General features: G+C 43.9%; 1 protein-coding gene across 3 annotated transcripts in view; it reads left to right on the top strand.

Annotated features, from left to right (window-relative positions):
- Positions 1-7,014: 7,014 nt before the first annotated feature.
- Positions 7,015-19,090, top strand: part of Herc3 (HECT and RLD domain containing E3 ubiquitin protein ligase 3) — a 102,249-nt gene continuing 90,173 nt past the window's right edge. Inside the window, exons 1-2 of one of the 3 annotated variants that reach the window (XM_038318759.2) lie at positions 7,015-7,378; positions 9,270-9,355. The gene's annotated coding sequence lies outside the window, so the exon portion shown is untranslated. Of the gene's footprint in view, positions 7,379-7,480; positions 9,356-19,090 lie in introns of those variants that run through there. The other 2 variants (XM_038318758.2, XR_005284265.1) reach the window with 2 other exon arrangements.

Here is a 19,090-nt window from a genome sequence, read left to right as displayed (position 1 = left end):
TCTGAACTGACCAAACATCAAGACTATAGCAAACTCAAAGACTGTGTCTACCTATGACTGCTCAGCAAAGTTGCTTTCCTGTAGAGCTTAGGAAGCACAGGCTCATACAGCAAGGTGATGAACGAAGGTGATTAGACCACAAGGCACATTTAACTCTTGTTCTCTTGCTTTTTAAGGATTTACTTATTCTTTTTATTTTATTTTATTTTTTGAAATGCAGAGTGAAATGCTTTCTTCTCTGGCTGTCATTCTATTGCTAAGAACAAATGCTGATGCTTTGTCTGGAACTTGGTGACCCACCAGCTCATTGGTACTGCCTGGTGCATATGTACTAAAAATTACAAAGGCCAACAACAGTCTGAGTTTGCACAGAACTTCCTTTCTGGAGCTTTTATTTTTGGCAAATGTGTGGGAGAGCTGGGGAAAACAACATAAAACAGAATTTTTGTACTGACAAATATAACCATAAAAGTTTAAGCTTGTCTTAATTTTTTTAAAAAAAAATAGGTAGAAATATATTGCCTAAACTAATGATTAATGTTGACATATGATTTTTACTGCAAGACTTTTTGGATTTATTTTTGTTTATTTCACACCTATTTTGATAAAGACTTAAACTGATCCATGAAATTACTGTGATAGAAGGGATTTTTTTAAAAAAAAATTACTGCTGGGTGCTGTACTATTTGGGTGCTGTATTTGGTAGGCGCAGCCTTTGAAACTTGACAAATTACAAAAACGTAGACCTTTCCCACTGTAACCCAGCCATTATGCTTTAAGAAAGCTACTACAAGAACATAGACTACCCACCCTAACCTAGCCATTCTGCTTTAAGGAAGCTATTCTTTTTTTTAATTTATTCAACTTGATTTTATGTGCATTGGTGTGAAGGTGTCCAATGCCCTGGAACTGGAGATACAGACAATTGTGAGCTGCCATGTTAGTGCTGGGAATTGAACCTGGGTCGTCTTGAAGAGTAGCCAGTGCTCTTGACCACTGAGCCATCTTTCCCATCTTGAGGAAGCTATTCTCAAGAACACATTAATCTCTGTTGCACAATTGTCTATAATGGCAATGATCTAAAAACAACTTAAACATGTACCAGGGAGAAATGGCAATATATTTATTTTGTCAGACAGTATGCAGTTGTTTAAAGTAATATCATAGCTTATTACTTAATTTTATTAAAAAGGTTCAAGCCAAGCATGGTGGTATGTGTCTGTGATTCTAACACTTGGGAGACAGACTGGAGGATTGGAAGTTGAAGGCCAGCCTCAGCTACATAAGGAATTTGAAGCCACCCAGGAATACAAAAGATTGTCTCAATGAACAACCAAACAAAACTGTGGAGGTGCATGCCCTATCTATCATCCCAGTGCAGAGGAGGTGAAGTCAGGAAGGGCAGCCATTTCAAATCATCTTTGGTTCTGGTGAGTTTCATGACTGGACTGGAGTACAGTGACATCCTATCTCAAAAAAGCATAGACAAATAAGCAAGCAAAGTAGCTAGACCTGCTGTCCTGTAAATCCCAGTGCTTGAGAGGCAAAGGCAGGAAGATATAGTTCAAGGCCATTCCTGATTATATATAAATTTTGAGGTTAGCCTGGGCTAAATGGCACTCTGCCTCAAATAATAATGACGACAACAAAATGTTCAATAATGTTGTCATATTTAGAAATTAAGAAAAATATTTTGCATAAAATAAACTTCTTTAAAATTATACTTATATGCTTTTGAAAATTCCAGGTTATTAAGCAGGCAACATTGAGCTATATTCCAGTCCTTGATGCCAAGCTATTAAGAATTAAATACAGTTGATGGAGCAACAATTTATTTTACCTTTTTTTCTTAAATGAACTTAATGTTTCGTATATAGTAAGCACGCATTTGTAAAGAGAAACGCAAAATTTTTACATCCAATAATTTTCATTAAATTTTAAAATTTATTCTTTGACAATTTCATGTATCTATCTATCTATATATATATGTATTTTGGTCAAGTTCACCCTCTATCACTCTCTCCCACTCTTCTGTATTCCTCTCTTGCACAAGTCCCCTTCTTACTTTCATGCCTTGTTTCTTAATTTTAATGACACACTATTTAAATAGGGTTGCTTACACGAGCATTGATGTGGGGTTATTTACTGGTGCACAGGCAACAACGACCATGTCACTTAAGAAGAATGACTCCTTGTCTCTCAGCAGCCATGAACTGGGGTCCCAAGAGTCTCTTACCCACCCGTGCTGGATTGCTGACTGCACCATCTCATGCAGGCCTTGCGCAGACAGTCATAGCTGCCGTATTCACAAGAACAAAGGCTGTGCTACACACCTAGAACACAGAACTTCGCCGGCTCCTCCCTATCCTCCAGCTCCTGCATCTTTTCAGCCCTTCTTCTCTGAAGTCCCTTGAGCCTTGACTGGGGAAGGGGTTGTGATATACATGTTCTGTATATCATGAGCTAAGCTGAGCGATCAACAGTTACTCTCAGCACTTTGACCAGTTATGAGTCACTACAAACAGAAGTTCCTATCTGTGGGTATAAACAGAAATACTTAATGTATTAGTTACTTTTATGTTGCTAAGAAAGATCCCATAATCCTTTACTCTTATATCCTCCCTGACTTCAAAGCCAGCATCCTGTGGACAACACAGCCAAGTTTAGCTGCCATTTGGGATGACTCCTTGGCCCTTGAGTGACATTTGAATTAGTTTTTGTATTCAGTTGCTTGCTAAGAGCAGAAGACTCGCTAGGCCTTTTTATTTTAGAAGGTGGGGGCTTGGGTGGGCAGGTGTGGAGGGGGCTTCTTACCACAAGGGCACCCTTCCCTTTGTCCAGTGCAGAGCTAGCTTTTCCTTAATCCCCTTAACAATTGCATCCTCTCTCCCAGCACAAGCCAAAGCTGTATGTAACATTAAGCTTGCTAGTGGCCCTTTCCTCTCCAAACTGTGTAGTCTGTATTTCTTTCGGTCCTCCTTGGTCTTTTTCACTGTAGATCTGCATAAGAGTGATCACTAATAATGTTAATCTCATTGGGTGGGAATAATACTTAATACCATGATTTTTGAGCCAAATTTGAAGCAAGTCAAATTTGAAAACAAATAGATACTGGTCAGGTTCATACCTGGTATTTCCAGAGTATGATCCTGAATTACATTAGTCAGAGACTTATAAAGGCCAAACTTGCAAGACTATGTATTTCTTGCTTCATCCAATTTGGGGAAACATACATCCTGACATACTTCCTGCCTACACATCTCTGACCTATAAATGGCCAAGTACATCCTGTGCAGTTAGGGTAACCAAGCTTGTTTTCAGAAACGAAAACACGTGGCTTGTTATCTTACATGAGCAATAGTCCCCCCAGGAAGATATCTGTCCTTGGGCAAGTGGTGCTTACCGGTTAGAGGCATTTTTGTTTTATAGGTCTCTTAAGCACAGCAATTTAAAATTAAAACATAATTTTATCCATCAGCAGAACCACTTGACAGGGTCAATTAGGCTTTCTTGAAACCTCTTCCCATAAATAAGAGCTCAGGACTTTTTAATTTAGCCTCAGGCAAATTCTTAGAAATGAGGTTGAAAGAGGCCACATTCTTTGCCAGCATATCACAAGAATGGCCTCTAGGCCAGTTGCTAAAGGGCTCCCCTCTGAAGCCTCTTGAGCTGGACCTCCATAGACCCCATTGCTATCCTTACTACTGTTGTCTTCCAAGCTCTTACTAGAATGGCTCTGAGGACAGTGTTCAACTAACTTTCTTGTTTAAAGTTCCAAAGTCTTCCACGTTCCTCAACAAAAGCACCGTGCTTCTTCCCAGCAACAGCCCACTGTCTTGTTATGTCTTAGCTAGGTTTTTAATGCTGCAACAAAACACCTGACCAGAAGAAACTTGGGGAGGAAAGGGTTTGTCTAAACTGACAAGATGACCCCTCTAGGGTATGGGTAAGGGGAAGGTTTTTATTGTAGATATTGAAGAGTGACTTGCCCGAGGCATTTGGGAGAGTTCAGAGCAGAGATGAAGAGGATGAGACTGAAGTGGTCAGCCGACCAGAGGAAAGAGAGATGGAGAGAGTGAGGGAAGAAGAGAAAGAGAGGACCAAGGGAGTGCTAAATATGCCAACCAAAATTGAGATTGATTATGAACTTTGTATTTGACACAAGAAATAGGATCAGGCACTTGTCTGCCTTAAGTACTCATTGGCCGTATACTCTGTTCTTACTAGTGGTATCATTTCTAAATTGCATTTATATCTTTGTAGCAGACTTAGCTTTTCCGACACTGCTACACATCTGGAGAATGAGTGATTTTTTTGCTTCCAGTGTTTCCAAAAGCAGCTTTCATGATCCAAATTTCAAAGATTAGTAATGCTTTTTTTTTTTTTGACCACAGCCTTTTAAACCATGATTCACAATCTCATATGAAATCACATCACCAAATGTAAGGGTCGCAAAAATTTTGTCATTTCTAAATGTGCAGTGACCAGAAATTAAGTCGGGAGGCAGTGAGTAAGCGATGTTCCTGGCAGCCGTCCCTCCCCCCCCCCCCGACAGGGCAATTTCATACCTCGCTGACTTTTTGTTTTGAACACACAGCAATGTACTTTCACTGCACAGATTGCCATACCAGGAAGTATAAGATCATACCTAACTCATCATCGGCAGAAACTGCCTTAAACACCCAAAGCTCAGGCTTGAGACTATTGTGTAATGAATTACATTTTTTTACTGTACACATAGTTTTCTGCTTTTATAGAATCATATGGTTTAATATGGACAACAAAAAGTTGATATCTACTTACTGCCATTCCTGAGCAAGTTAGTATTAAATTAGTGTTTTTCTGGATTGGATTGTGGGAGAATGTAACTTAGTTGCTGACTTGAGGTTCATTTTTAAAAAATCATTCAAGGTGGGGCGGCTGGAGAGATGGTTCAGTGGTTAAGAGCACTGGCTGCTCTTCCAGAGGTCTTGAGTTCAATTCCCAGCAACCACATGGTGGCTCACAACCATCTATAATGAGATCTGGTGCCCTCTTCTGGCGTGTGGGCATACATGGAGGCAGGATGTTGTATACATAATAAATAAGTAAATTAATTAAAAATCAATGAATTTTGACTTGAGATCAGAACAATTTCTCATAAAATGGCCTTAAACATACTTTTGACATTTTTATTATATGTTTATGTGAAGTAGCTTTCTCAACATTGAGGCTTATAGAATTAAAGTGTCTAATTCTAAAAAACATTGAAGTTGTTCTCTGTCCCAAAGTAACATGTATTCAGCAAGATTTAATTCCTTGGGTAAAATAAATGAACACACCCATTTCTCTAGTGTGCTAACTTTGTCCTCTTTAACAAATGGTAAAACTGTATGATAACAAAGAATCATTTTGAAGTAAAATTCCTAATGGTCTCAACACCTTCTTTACATATCTATATGTAAAAATTCGGGGGTAATGGGGGATTGCAAGTGGAGAAAGTTTAGAAAACCTTGTTTTCTATGACCTTAGTTACCCCATAACGGAGATTCTCCTTCCTTATCTTTCCCATGTTGGCAGACAATTGTCTTGTTGTTAAGATGCATCGACATCCCCAGGATACATCAGGGCATTGCCAAATCAAGACATACCAGTTTCCTGCCTTACTCTCAGGATATACCAGTCCTGGAGATGGTTTTTCTGTCAATGAGCCTATTATGTTTTTTAGAGTAGGTGACTGAAGATCAGGTGCGATCCGAATGGTTTCAGGAAGAATTATTCTGGAAATGTAGATTATAAAATTTCTTTCACTTATGGTCATTTTTTAATTTAGAATTTAATCAAAATAAAATGACATCATTACCCCCCCCCATACCTCTCTCATGTATCCACCTCTATTATTCAGGGCCTCTTTATTATTGTTACGTGCATATGGATAAGGCAGGTTGTACTGGGGAATCTATTTAGTGTCTCTTGCTGCTATATGCTCTCAGGACTGAAGAGCTGGTGTTGGTAACCACCTATGCGGCTCATGTCTTCATTTTTAATTAGTTCTTTGAGATTTTTGCATATTCTTTTGGGTTAAAGCCCCATGTTCAGAGTTTCAAATTAAAGGCAGGCAGAAACATGAATTAATTCAATGTTGCCATATGATTTTCTTGAAAAGATGATTTGAAGATGAGAGGAGCCCCAGCGCAAGTTTGAGAGCATTTGTGGCCTTGGGGGGAGGAAGAAGATTGTAGGTCATCTTCGAGACCTGGGAAAGTGGAACTAATACTTCTATTCCCACCTCCCCACACCCCCGCCATTTTGGGGGCTTTAGACCAAAGGTGTGCTTTATGATTTCAGAACTGGTGACTTTCCTGCTCTGTTTCCTGCAGTGTGCATTCCTCTCCGGTCCCGCCTCTTTCTGTGCACCACTGCGGCCCCGCAGATCTTGGTCCCTGAGTGACACTGGGTTCGGAACCATATCCCTGGCAATCACCCTCCAGCTCACCACGCCATTCCCCCCATCTCTCTCACCTCTGCATGAATAGTAAGAATCTGAGTCGAGAACCTCCCCCGTCCAAAAAAAAAAAAAAAAAAAAAAAAAGCAACCAGCCCCCCTCAACCCCCTTCAATGGACATTGCTCCTTGGCTTCCCGGCCAGCGAAAAGCAATTTCACTCCTGGAAAGGTAACTCTGACAATAGCCTGTCCAGGGTCCTGTCATCTCCCTACCACCTCCCGCCTGCGGGTCCCACCACCTCACCACTACCTGACTACCTCTCGGTTACCTCCCCCGCCCTAGGTCCCTCCCGCACCCTCCTGATCCCTTCCCAACCGCGGGTCCCGCCCCCTCCCTGTCACCTCCTGGCTGCGAGTCCCGCCCCCTTTCCGCCCCCTCCCCCCCCCGGTCACCTCCCGGGCCCCTCCCGTCCCGACGTCGCCCCGCCCTCTCCGCGCCCGCCGCGCCCCGCCCCGCTGCCGCCGCCACCATTGGCCGGGCGGGAAGTCGTTCTTTCAGCTCATTCTGCGGCCGCGGGAGTGCGGGGAAACTTCATTAATACTGTGACGCCGGAGGCCCGGGTGGCCCGAGCTGACGGAGGGCTGCGGTCGCCGGGGTTGGCGCTGGAGACCGGGCGTGCGGGTGCCGGCGATCTCTGGGGCACCGAGCCGGCCGCGCCCGCGGGGGAGGGGGACTGAGCTGTCCGCAGCTCCCCGTCTCGGAGGCGCCTCTCCGCCCCGGCTCGGACGCGGGCCGCCGGTGACCTCCCTGCGTGAAGAGCGGCGCGGCGACAGGGGAATTCGCGTTGCGGCTGCACGCGGGCTCCTCCCACCCAGCTGGCGGGCGGAGCTCGGAGACCGGGTCTCTGGTGCAGGCGTGCTGCGGCCGACCCGACGGCTGGACCAAGGAGCAGGTGTGTGAACGGAAGGGCTGAACCTGGGGAGGCGCGCCCCAGGGGGCTGCCGTGAGCGTGTGCGGCCCGGACCCCCGGGGACGAGTGTTTGGACTTCGCTGTTCCAGGCTGGTTTTTGATTCTCTATTACTTTAGAGTTCACATCGGCCTCATTAGGAAGTACATTAAATTCTTACTTAAGACGTCTAGGATTTTGCTGGGATTTATCTCATCCGGGGAGCTTTGGGGGAGGACGATTCAAATGATATCTTCCATTTTTATGTGCCTTCTGGCTCTTTCCACAAATAGGAAGCTATTTCTAGACCCTTTCATTTGATAATTTGATAAAGTGAACTGATTTTTAGCTTTAGACTGGAAAGAAAGGAAAGTCAAACGAGGATTAGCCTTTTTAGATGCGGCGAGAGCAATCTGGTACATTCAGAGGCATATTACAGTGCGGCTCTTTTTGGTATTTTCTTTTCTTGGAGAAGGAGAGCTTTATAAATCAGAAAAGCAAAATTAGGTGGATTATATACTCCAGTTTTGACTCCACTGGAGAAGTTAAACTGCAGGAATCAAATTATATGCAAAACCCCGTTGTCATGAGCAAAATTGAAGCATGGCTCACTACTACCCAGTTGGACTTGTTAAGTAAGTAGTTGTCGATAATTGTGTTAAAGAAGAAATAGGAGTCCAAAAACGTTCCAGACAGTGTTGGAGAAGTCTTTGGGTATTGCATTTCATGCTGCGGGACACATTTGAATCGCTTAAGATTAGTACAATCACTTAAAAACATCGTTGTCCATAATGAAAGTAGCACCCCTGCTGGAGACAAAAGATGGCTCTGTACCAGTTTCAGAAATAAAAGTGGTGGTCTTCTAATCTGACGGAAGAAGGTAGAAATGATGGCCAAAACTCATGCAGGACCACAGACTGTGTGGTGACTCCGAACAAAATAGCTGCTAGGTGAGGGACCTTAACAGGTCTTCTTGCTTCCCCTTTGCTTTATTTGGATGACTGCAGGTGCCAGTCTGGGACTTCTTGTATTGCACATAGAGGATATAGTAACAGAGAGAGACGAAAGTAGAGTGTACTGTAGCAGTTGCAGTAAGGTAGCTAGCTGTGAAAGCAAACGCACAGCAAAATTGAATTATTTTCCCATAATTTCTGTCCAGTCTAAATGAGAGATGATTTGAAAGTATTTTTACTGCTTCTATTAAATGGCCAGAATTTTATAAGGTTCTCTTTACAGCTTTAGTTCACGTTAAAGATGCTTAACTTAACTTCATCAAGGTTGGTTTGAGGCTATCTTAAGCAGACCCCTTTCTTGAGATACACTGGGGAACATTACATCTCTAGTTGTTAATATATTCTTATTTTCAATGGTTTACTCTTACCTTTCTTTTCGTTTGGAAATGGAGTTGTGCTATATGGTGTAGACTAGCTTCTAATTTACGATAGCCCAAGTGTGTGTTGAACTCTGTAATCCTCCAGCGTTGGCCTCGTAAGTGCTGAGATTACAGGTGTACACTCCAGGTCTATGTAGACTACGTATTTTAATGTGTGACTAGGGGTGAGTTAACTTAAGCCCTCGAAGCCTTAGTTTTCCCTCTGGTCGTGTAAATGGGAAAATTATCTAACCCGCAGAGCTGGTTAGATAATTTGGTAAGGGACAGTAAGGCATCTTCCTGCTTCCCTTTACTTTGAGGCAGTGAAAAGACAAGGTGAGTCCAGAAAGTAGGGACCTTGTTTCTGGGCTGTGGTTCATCAGCTTCCTGTTCCTCTCTTCCCCTTGTCCTTCCTCCTACCCCTTCATTGTAAGCCAGGGTTTCATGTGCCTGAGGCTGGCCTTGAACTCGCTATGTAGCCGGTGCCAACCTAAAACTGATCATCCTGTGTTCTTGCTCTTGAGTGCTGGATTACAGGCCGTGCACCTTGCTCTGCAGCCACTTAACCACTTGGTCCAGAAGCTGTCAGCTGCCGTTTCTGAATGGATTGGTAAGCTTTGAACATAAGATGGCCCCTTTGACAATACAACCCTGCTCTCTTTGACATTCAAATGTTTCAGAAATGATACTTGCTGGTGCTAAGGGTGTGCGTTTCTGTGTGAGTGAGCTGGTTTTATCATGAGTCAGGATTGTGGAGGACAGTCTGGTTAATTCTATGGAGACTTGTTCACTCCTCCTTCTCCTCCGGCTGGCTTACGTTCTGGTTGTATAATCACTGATGATTTAGAGAATACGAGCTCACTTATTGCACACACCTATGTCTTTTTACATTTTCCTTTGAAGTGTTTTATTAGCAAATATTAATATACATAATAATACATATATAGTAATGGTTTTGTTTTCAAAATTTTATAGATTTATAATGTATTTTGATCATCTACAACTTTGTCTTTAAACTCATATAACAAAATTAGAGTGCATTGCTTTTGTGACTTGGTTTCCTTTTGTTTGGGACACAGCTCAGTGTCATGTTAAAGAGTATGGCTTGTAGTCTAGTAGAGGAAGTTTGAATTCTGCCTTTTGATTTAGGAAGTTTCTATTTCAGCTACTTATTTACATGTTCTTGGGCAAGTGATTTAATCTTGCTAATCTTGAGGTTTCTAAAGTGGTTTTGCCAACTTACCCTCCCACCAGCTGTGCATAATAAGACTTCTGGCTGTTCTAGAGCCTTGACTTGACAGAGGGTAAATTAAATAAAGTATTTAGATCTAGACCCAGGGCTAGGTTTGCAGCTACAGCGAGCATTGTTGTTCCTTTACTCAGAGATTATTTTTGAGCCCTGTCCTAGTTAGGGTACTGTTGATGTGACAAAACACCGTGACCAAAAGTGATGGGAGAAGGACAGGGTTTGTTTGGCTTATGCTTCCCCATCACAGTTCATTTTCAGAGGAAGTCAGTACAGGAACTCAAACAGGGCAGGAACCTAGAGGCAGGAGCTGATGCAGAGGCCGTGGGGACTGTTGCTTTGTGACTTCTTCAGCCTGCTTTCTCATAGCATTCAGGACCAGTTGCCCAGAGTGGCACCATCTACAATGGGCTGGTCCCTCCCCCATTAATCACTAATTAAGAAAATGCCCTACAGGCTTGCCTACAGCCTGATCCCATGAAGGTGTTTTCTTGATTGAGGCTCCCCTTGTGTCAGGCTGACGTAAAACTATCCAGCACAAGCACTGTTATGTACAGGACAACAGTCTGGTCTCTGAAATTGGAGAAATGAACAAGAGTCTCAGCCTTGAAACTCCCCGGAAAGCCAGAATTCTGTTCTCTCAATTGTAGCATATTTGTGTGTTTGCTGTGTCTCTGTGTCTGTCAGTCTGTCTGATTGACTGTCTCTCCCTTGTGGTGTGTGTGGATGTGTATAATGGTAGGACCCTGCTGGGCATGATGATTTACACCTCTCCCAGGGAAGCTAGGGCAGGATGATTGTTTTGGGTTTGTGACTAACCTGGACTACATGCAAGACTCACGAATAGAATCATGGAGAAGATCTAGATCATGGTATAGCCCCTAGTTCGGTCCTCAGTACTGAAAAAAAAAAAAAACCAATTAACAAAAAACCCACCATTTTCCAGTTGTGGTAGATCGTGTCTTTAATTTTCATATTCAGGAGGCTGAGGCAGGAGAACTAACATGAGCTTGAGGCCAGTCTGACCCATATATTGAGTGCCAGGCCAGCCTGGGCCTAATGAGTTAGATTCTTACTGATTTAGACAGTCTGGCTGTAGGCCTGGGACTAAAATCCCTGCGCTGTGCAGTGTTCGTATCTCCGTCGACACTAGCAAATGCCAACTTGTTTTCCATACCATCTTGGGCTACAGAGCAACCCTGTCTCAAAAAGCAAAATAAAATACAAATTCCAGGTATGCTATCACACACCTGTAATTCTAGGGCCTCTGGTAGTTTGCAGATGAAAAGCCAATGCCTCTGAACATCTGGTGGCACCAGATTCTTTTTGTAAAACTATAGCCATTTGTGTGCTTGTGTTTCTGTGCACATGTGTGCACATATCATATGTGTACGTGTATACTTTCAATGAATGGAAAAGAAAAAGCCCGCTTACCCAAGCAGGGGATCCTGCTCTACTCTGTTAAGTGACAGTGTCATTGTAAAAGGCATTTCCCCTTCAGTCTGCTGAAACACAGGGGTCCATTTTAAATGGAGAAATACATAGAAATAGAGACTCAATCAGTCACATCCAGCATGGAAAACATAACTGTGCACAGGTTAAAAGTGGAAAGTGTGGCTTTCCAAGATCAGGATTCAGTTCACTGGGCACTCTGTGCTCTTGCCTTCTGCTGAGAATAGGAGACATTAAAGGTGGATGCAGCTTGGATCCTCCGTAGAGGCTGTTTGTCTGTGTGGGCACAAGGTGCTGAGGAAGGCTCTGGAAGGTGGAAGACCCCTTACCAGTGCTTTTTCTAAATTGTGAAATATTTGTATTGTAAAGCAACACAGGTGATGGGTATGTTGAGAAATGTAAGAACAGAAGCAAAAATTGTGATTTCTTTTGTTAACTCGAAACTGTTTCTGAGACTCAGTGTTAGTTTAACTTCTGTACAGTACACTATTTTATGCATGTGGTATAGTTTATGTTCCCTTCGAGACAGGTCTCATGAAGTCCAGACTGGCTGAGAACCCCTCATCCTCCTGCCTCTTTAGATGGAGAGCTTACCTTTTAGCCATCACACAAAGCATCCCCGTCTCTGCCCTAAGCATCCTCTCAAGGGGTGCTTTATAGGTATTCACTACCATACTTGACTCCCCACCCCTGCATTTCTAATAATTATAAAATTGTTACACATATATCGTGTTGCCTAGATTAATGTATTTCTCGCCTCATTGTATAGTAAGGTGGCCAGTAGCCAATGTGCTCACATATATTAAAATGAAAATCAAATAGTATTATAGTATTGAAATGTCAGGTCTTCCGTTTTATTACCCATACTTTGAATGCACAGCCACTGTAGTGGACAGTGCCAGCACACAGCATTTCAGCACTGCTGCAAGTTCCAAGTTTTCAGCTTTTACTGTCTCTGCCTCTCTGCGCTTACAGGCGGACCGTAGATTCTTAATGAGTTAGACAGTCTCGCCCAAGGCTCAGGATAAAATGAATGTGCTGTGCACTATTCACGTCTCCGTATCGTCACTAGAAAATGCCACCTTGTTTTCCAAAGTACTAATGGCAGTTCACACTCACTAGGTGTGAGTCAGTGCTCTGGCTGTTCTGGTGTTACCAGATATTCCAATTCTCGCCAGGCTGGCTGGGTATCTTGTGAAGTCAGCCCACAGCTCCCTGAGAGAGCCTCTCATTCGTCCGGCTTCACAAAACCTGGTGCCAGATAGTGAAGGAGGCATCATGGTGAGAAGGCGATGGGCGGGAGCACAAATGCTTTGTCTGATGGCTGAAAGGGGCAGAGGACCCAGGTCCCACTAAAGTAAAGGATAGGGAAGACACAGAAAGGGAGTGGATGTCTTGTTGAACATCTGCTTGCCTTTTATGCTGCTCTTGCTGGTAGCAAACATTTTAATAATAAAGCATGTCATTAGGATGAATATTGTTACTGGCATTTTTTTGAGTTTTGTCTGTTTATTTGGAGCTTGGATTTGGGGCATACCTGCAATACACTGAAGCCTGTACACGGCCTTTCCTGCACATATATCACCATTCATGTATACACCGCTGAGCTTATTTCAAAGGGAGTCTATCATTTTAAGTTAGGTTACAAGTCCTTTCTGAGTATTATTTAGGCGTCTTTGACTTTGAGAGGAGTAGGAGTCAGTTATGAGACTGCTGTGGACATGATGTTCAGACCATGGGGGAGATGGAGGTCGCCAGTCTGTATTCAGCGCACTCACTAGGACTGGTGCAGAGAGAGATGTCTGCCTTTTCTATCCAGATTCTAAAGAACACCCGGAAAGCTCCCTGGTAGCCTCAGGTGCCCTGATGAAATGACGCTGTGTTGGCAGCTTTGCTTTGCTCTGGTGCAGGCTTGGCAGGACGTGGCTGATGTTGGTCCCAGCCAAGGAGATGAGGAAGGAGTGACACCTCAGTCTCTTCTGCAGCTGTCCTCTCTGCAGAGGCTGAGAGCAGAGCACTAGGCCATTTGATGGTCACCCACTACCTTATCCTAGGACAGGACCGACCCTTTCCACACACATCTCTATAGAGCTGTGTTACTCCTCCCCTTTGGAGAGAAAGGAAAGACACCTGGGCCTCTGCACTTCCTCCTCCAGGCTTCCCAGCTGGAGTGTGGTTAACTCCGGACTTGAGCAGAGTTGGCCATTCTGGTGACAGCAACTAATTATTTTTTTCCACCAGGGCCAATTCTACCTTTTATCAGGACTAGATGAAGAAAAGGAGATGGTGTCATGCGTGATCCCAGGGAAGGTTGTTCTTTGAGAGTCATCCTGCTTTTGTTTTGTGATGGAGGGAGTGAGAGGCAGGAAGTAAAGGCTGGGACTGCGGAGTAGTTCTGTCTTCTCTCACAAATTCTCTAATTGTATATTTTGAAGGGAAATGAAAGAATCTTCCCTAGGAGCAAAGGAGAGGTAATGAATGTAGAAAAATGAATGAGAGAAGTTGGGATATCAAAATGCTCACTGATGCACAGACTGTGGCTGAGCTAAGTTCATGGACACTGGCAGCAGCCAGCTTTAGGGGTTCAGCTAGAGCATGCCTGTAAATGAAAGCTGAATTAATGGTTCAGTGTCTCACTGTGTTACCCAGGGTCGTCCTAAACTCACGATCCTTCTGCTTCAGCCACCCAAATGCTGGGGTTCGCAGGCATGCATTATCATGCCCTGTTACCTGGCCTCTTTTTAACACACTGAACTTCTTTCCGGAAAGCTGGGTGATTTTACTGCCCCCTGCTGCCATTTTGAGACATTGTGATGACCTCAACCATATTCCCTATTAGGAAATAACTCACCTACAGAGATGCCTCTTGTTTGTGGCTACCGTTTAATTCTCTTGGCAAGATTTTACTTGACTACTTGAAGATGTCTTTAATTCAAGGGAGGTGAAGTTTTGAAGTTTTCATGTTCATTTATTATTTTCATCCTAAAACGACTCTACTAGACAGCCAGAGGTCATGCTTTAGGCTGCTTCTGTAGGATTATACTCCCCCAGAGGACTGAGAATTCAGCTGCGTCTCAAACACAAACTCCTCTAAAGTTGATTGACTCAGTATGCCAACATAATAATGAAGGGAGATGCCATGCAGGTTGGAATGCATGGCCCCTATTGAGCGACAATATTTTATCACTGTTGTAGAATTGGCCCTGGTGGAAGAAAATAATAGTTGCTTGTTAATCATGGAACCCAAGCAAGACAAATGGGTGGGTGAATTTAGTGACTGTTGTGATGGAGTCCTATCTGCTCCCCTACACCACTAGGAAGTAACTCTTCAGTACATTGTATAGATTGACTGTTGATCAGGGTATTCATATTTTGCAGACAGTTCTGGGGACTTTTGGGAATGCTGGACATTTAGCAGTCCATCCAAGGCTCCTTTTTGGAAGGTCTAGAGTGTGGAGTCAGAATTCAAACTCCTACTGTGCTGTGGTGTGTGTGTCGTGTGAGTGTGTGTGTTGTGTGTGTGTGTTTGTGTGTGTTTGTGTGTGTGTTTAGAGTGTGGAGTCTGAATTCAACCCTACTGTGCTGCATGTGTGTGGTCCTATAATTACTTTCCCTAGCTCTCTGTCTCAGTTTCTTTTCCCTTTGTGTGTGTGTGTGTGTGTGTGTGTGTGTGTGTGTGTGTTATGCACTAATACCTATGATGACTCAGAATAAGCTCAAATTAAGTCTTACCTCTTGATGTTCTTAATGATGTGGTTATTATCAGTCAGGATCTCTTTTATTACAAGTAAAAGAAACCCAATTCCAACAAAAGTAGGTGCCAGGAACAACAAACTAAACACACACACACACACACACACACAGAGTTTATTTGATTATAAATAATAGTTGATTCTTTAACTTCCAGTAATCACATTTTATAAAGCTGCTGTTAACAGCACATTAGTGACTCATGGAATTCTTCCTTCCAGGCAGACACAGAAGGGGCACAGTGTTTGCGTCACCACTGTGTAATCTTGCTTTACGTATGCTAGTTAGTATATAGTACAACTAGCTATGCATCTCTGTCTGCGCGAGCTGAGGAAGGTTTCCTGCTTTCTTGCTCTGGGTAATGTGATATTTACACTTTAACTGAAGGCCCCGTCAGTGCTCCCCGTGTGAATACCCGACACAGCCGGTGCTCCCCGTGTGAATACCCGACACAGCCGGTGCTCCCCGTGTGAATACCCGACACAGCCGGTGCTCCCCGTGTGAATACCCGACACAGCCGGTGCTCCCCGTGTGAATACCCGACACAGCCGGTGCTCCCCGTGTGAATACCCGACACAGCCGGTGCTCCCCGTGTGAATACCCGACACAGCCGCTTTCCCCTCGTCTTGTCATTGTTTTGCACTCCAGATATTTTTCCGGCAGCTTTTGCGGGTGGCTGATGTAAAGATTCAAGAAGTTTCCTCTTCTTTTTTCTTTTCTTGTTACTGATAGTAAATGAATTACAAATTCCATTTTGATTTATTCTTGGAGAAAACTCACCCAAGACACGTGTTCTTCGCGTAGCAGCCCTCTGCACCCAGCATCACTACAAGGCTCTTCAGCTCTAAGCCCGAGGGGCGTTTTGAACAGTAGAATCTCTGACCTGTCCAGGCCCTGCCGTCCGCTCTCTACAAGAAGAATACCTGCAGACTGCTGAGCGGGACCTCTACTCTGGTCCTCTAGACTGCTGAGTCATCTCTAGCCCCAGACACATTTTCTTATATTGGCTAATCCTGTAGTTGCTAATCAGTTATGACTAGTTCTGTGCCCAGAAGGCAGGTTTATTTTAAATTTTACAGGACATTTTGGATACTGATTACAGTGTAGTCCTTCCAAGAGTATTTTGTGTTGTGGTATTGTGGGTGACATGTTACTCACATGGCGGAGTGGATCTGTGTGGACATTGCTTTTGATCTTAGATGGGGAGCATGGCTCTGCGGTCTTGAGCTTTGCGACCATGGGCCTTCTTGAGCTCTGTGAGGGATGCTTTATCCAAACGTTGTTACGATGATGACAGGAGGTAATAATAAGTTGTGTATGATTACAGTGGCTGATAGGCAGTGTAGTATTGAGGTGTTAATGCAGTTGTTGATAGGAAAGAGAAGACAAAACCTTAAAATATTAAAATGAAAGAAATGAGTGTGGATTAGCATTTGAGCAACCTGGGAAGTCCCATTATAAACAAGTGCTGTGGTCTTATTCTTGTACCCTCTCTGCCTGCTTTGTGCTTTAGGTTTCCTTCCCTCGTCTTTGCAATTCATCAAGGAATTGTACTTTCTGGGTGGTGGTGGCACACACCTTCAATCCCAGCACTCAGGAGGACATCCACGGCTACATAGAGAAACCCTGTCTAGGAAAACCAAAAAAACCAAACCAAACTAAATCAAACCAAAAAATGGTAAAACTTAAGCTGAGTAATTTTTTAGTGTAGCATCTGATAAACACCATACCATATTAAACTCTGGGGAAGAAGCAGTACTTTCTGGTTAAGACACTGAATTAAGCTCAGTTTTTTATTTTCTAAAAATTCAAAGACTAAATTAAGATTATTGTAGTGCAGTTGTGAAATTACATTTGAACGTCGTTAGGGACACAGGACTGTATTGTCAAGAAGGATTGAAACAATTGATTTCATTGGATTATAAACTGTAGTCATTGTTTTATGTTGAAGAAAGGAGTTGCCCATCTTAAGACCTGCGCTTGCACAGCAAGGCTGTCTGCTTTGTGCCCCTAGACCCTCAGATGTTAGCGCAGTTCTTCCCATGGATTGGTTGGTGATGTGTTCTCTACATGTTGTGCCTAACCCTGTAATTCATAGCGAGACTGACATTTCCTTTTATTAAGTAGGACCCCTGTCATCTGTGCAGTGCAGCTTAGGTGTCCCCGTGCTTTCCTGAGAATCTGAAAGTGACTCTCAGTTGGGGGAAATACAGCTTTAAGTAGATAGAAAAGAAAATTTAATTATTAAACATATATGAAAATTGGTCTTTGGGAGATTCCCTTTCATATCCAAATAAAGTGATTTAAATAACAAACTATGCTGTGTAGGTGTCTTCTCCACTTGTCAAGAATCCCTCGGGCAGGGAACAGTGTTTGAACACGCATCTCTTCATCATTTGCCTCAAATCCCTGGTCTCCGCAGCCCTCAGTCTTCCTTTCAGTTTTCAGGAACTACTTTGGTTTTTCCTAACCTGCCCACCCGCTGCCAAGGTTCTGAATTTCTGCATACTGGTAAAGACTTAGTCAGTTTGGGATTTGAAAAAAATAATAGCAGGCAGCATCAAACTGAACATCGGGCATGACTGTTCTCAAATCCACCTCTTCCCACTCTGTACTGGCCAAGTGTGTGGCCAAGCGTGTGGCCATGTTACAGGCTTTCCCTCTTCCCCTGGCATCTTAAACGAGGAGGACACCCCCCCCCCCACTTTGTGTTTCCAGTGTTGGGGATTGAACCCAGGGTCTTGTTAGGTGCTAGGTAAGTTCTCTACCACTGGCCCGCCCTCATCCTTCCACTTTTAATGACATGCTTGGGGTTTCCATCCTTCCTTTTCTAAATTCTAAACTTTTCTCTCACTGGGTATTTTCTTCAGTGGGGAGTCACCTGCTTGACATTTCTAACTAGTGCCAGTAAGAGCCCAAAGAGCTTTTGAAGAACTGCCACATCATTTTCCAGAGGGGGGGCATTATTCCCTAGAGCAGCCCCACCCTTCCCCAGAGCAGCTCCACCTTCCCTAGAGAAGCCCCACCCTTCTCCAGAGCAGCCCCGCCCTTCTCCAGAGTAACCCCACCCCTCTCTAGTGCAGCTCCACCCTTCTCTAGAGCAGCCCCACCCTTCCCTAGAGCAGCCCCACCCTTCTCCAGAGTAGCCCCACCCCTCTCTAGAGCAGCTCCACCCTTCTCCAGAGCAGCCCCACCCCTCTCTAGAGCAGCTCCACCCTTCTCCAGAGCAGCCCCACCCTTCTCTAGAGCAGCCCCACCCTTCTCTAAAGCAGGTCCACCATTTTGTATTTCTCTTAGCAATAGGAGGACTGCACCTCACTTGGCCACCTAGTGTGTATGAACTGGTAGAGAGGGAGGAGATTTTGGTTTTATTTGTTTGGAAAAGCATGCTTTTGTGGGGACATATTTTTAAAACTTAGGGATCTAGTGTCTGCAGTAGTCAGTCAGTCAGAGTCCGTGTCCTGCTCTATGGAAGAAGCCTGTGTTAGTCTGCAGTTTCTGTTCAGGGTGTCAGCCATCTGAAGGCGTTGTCTGATGAGGAGGAAGAAGGTAGAGGAGTACCCGTGTCATAGGAAGCAGGCCCAGGGGACGCAGTGCTGATTTCTGCAGAGGGCCAGCTTTCAGGTAGGAAGCGTGGCTCAAGTGTTGGTGACGGACGGGAGACAAGAGCGTCGTTTCCTCGTTCCTCACTGTCTCAGGTGACAACATGCTGTGGATGGAGCTAGTAGTAGGTCTGTCTAACAGGTTGGTTCAAATAAAAGCGATTTTTTAAAAAAAGGCAGAGAGCGTGCAGAAGGAAGGGACACTGAGAAAGTATGAGGTGAGCTCACCCCATCGCTGCCTAGTGGTGTGCAGAGTGTCTGCTTCCTGTCATTGACATGTTCACTCTGTTATAAG

Source organism: Arvicola amphibius, chromosome 2, assembly GCF_903992535.2.
Source record: "Arvicola amphibius chromosome 2, mArvAmp1.2, whole genome shotgun sequence".
NCBI lineage: Eukaryota > Metazoa > Chordata > Mammalia > Rodentia > Cricetidae > Arvicola > Arvicola amphibius.
Note: the sequence above shows the minus strand (reverse complement) of the source record. Positions and strands in the feature narration are given on the sequence as shown.